This window comes from Triticum aestivum, unplaced genomic scaffold (genome assembly GCF_018294505.1).
Source record: "Triticum aestivum cultivar Chinese Spring unplaced genomic scaffold, IWGSC CS RefSeq v2.1 scaffold37370, whole genome shotgun sequence".
NCBI lineage: Eukaryota > Viridiplantae > Streptophyta > Magnoliopsida > Poales > Poaceae > Triticum > Triticum aestivum.
The window spans coordinates 1-1,677 of record NW_025260851.1 but is presented as its reverse complement, the minus strand read 5'-3'; the positions used below and the strand labels follow the sequence as shown (position 1 = coordinate 1,677).

Below are 1,677 nucleotides of genomic sequence, written 5' to 3'. Positions count from 1 at the left end.
AGGATGGGTGACCTCCTGGGAAGTCCTCGTGTTGCATTCCCTTTTTAATTTTTTTGCACCGCGTGCAAAACAAAACGCACGAGCGCGACGTATGTTTAGCACGTTTTATTATTTTGCACGTTTGCGGTAAGTTTTAGCTCGCTGCTCATTATTCACGCGTCTAGCGGCGGCAAGCGTGTTCTGAAAGGGGTCGAAACCATGGTAAATAGGCACTGGTGCAGTTGAACCGTGGTAAAACTCGTCTCCGTAGTTGAGCGGGAGCGGCCAAAGGAATGTGCAATCGTGTGTGTAGTGGAGCTGGGAGGGGCAAGCATAAGGGACGAAGACGGGGGTAACATGTCGGATGCGATCATACCAGCACTAAAGCACCGGATCCCATCAGAACTCCGAAGTTAAGCGTGCTTGGGCGAGAGTAGTGCTTGGGCGAGAGTAGTACTAGGATGGGTGACCTCCTGGGAAGTCCTCGTGTTGCATTCCCTTTTTAATTTTTTTGCACCGCGTGCAAAACAAAACGCACGAGCGCGACGTATGTTTAGCACGTTTTATTATTTTGCACGTTTACGGTAAGTTTTAGCTCGCTGCTCATTATTCACGCGTCTAGCGGCGGCAAGCGTGTTCTGAAAGGGGTCGAAACCATGGTAAATAGGCACTGGTGCAGTTGAACCGTGGTAAAACTCGTCTCCGTAGTTGAGCGGGAGCGGCCAAAGGAATGTGCAATCGTGTGTGTAGTGGAGCTGGGAGGGGCAAGCATAAGGGACGAAGACGGGGGTAACATGTTGGATACGATCATACCAGCACTAAAGCACCGGATCCCATCAGAACTCCGAAGTTAAGCGTGCTTGGGCGAGAGTAGTACTAGGATGGGTGACCTCCTGGGAAGTCCTCGTGTTGCATTCCCTTTTTAATTTTTTTGCACCGCGTGCAAAACAAAACGCACGAGCGCGACGTATGTTTAGCACGTTTTATTATTTTGCACGTTTGCGGTAAGTTTTAGCTCGCTGCTCATTATTCACGCGTCTAGCGGCGGCAAGCGTGTTCTGAAAGGGGTCGAAACCATGGTAAATAGGCACTGGTGCAGTTGAACCGTGGTAAAACTCGTCTCTGTAGTTGAGCGGGAGCGGCCAAAGGAATGTGCAATCGTGTGTGTAGTGGAGCTGGGAGGGGCAAGCATAAGGGACGAAGACGGGGGTAACATGTCGGATGCGATCATACCAGCACTAAAGCACCGGATCCCATCAGAACTCCGAAGTTAAACGTGCTTGGGCGAGAGTAGTACTAGGATGGGTGACCTCCTGGGAAGTCCTCGTGTTGCATTCCCTTTTTAATTTTTTTGCACCGCGCGCAAAACAAAACGCACGAGCGCGACGTATGTTTAGCACGTTTTATTATTTTGCACGTTTACAGTAAGTTTTAGCTCGCTGCTCATTATTCACGCGTCTAGCGGCGGCAAGCGTGTTCTGAAAGGGGTCGAAACCATGGTAAATAGGCACTGGTGCAGTTGAACCGTGGTAAAACTCGTCTCCGTAGTTGAGCGGGAGCGGCCAAAGGAATGTGCAATCGTGTGTGTAGTGGAGCTGGGAGGGGCAAGCATAAGGGACGAAGACGGGGGTAACATGTCGGATGCGATCATACCAGCACTAAAGCACCGGATCCCATCAGAACTCCGAAGTTAAGCGT

At 50.6% G+C, this 1,677-nt stretch overlaps 2 non-coding genes and 1 pseudogene across 2 annotated transcripts; all 3 read left to right on the top strand.

Moving 5' to 3' along the window:
• Window positions 1-341: 341 nt before the first annotated feature.
• On the top strand, window positions 342-477 carry LOC123177781 (uncharacterized; annotated as a pseudogene).
• A 301-nt stretch (window positions 478-778) lies between these two features.
• On the top strand, window positions 779-897 carry LOC123177780 (5S ribosomal RNA). Its single transcript, XR_006489123.1, has one exon. It is a non-coding gene; the product is annotated as a 5S ribosomal RNA (ribosomal RNA).
• A 301-nt stretch (window positions 898-1,198) lies between these two features.
• LOC123177779 (5S ribosomal RNA) lies at window positions 1,199-1,317 on the top strand. Its single transcript, XR_006489122.1, has one exon. It is a non-coding gene; the product is annotated as a 5S ribosomal RNA (ribosomal RNA).
• The last annotated feature ends 360 nt before the right edge of the window (window positions 1,318-1,677 follow it).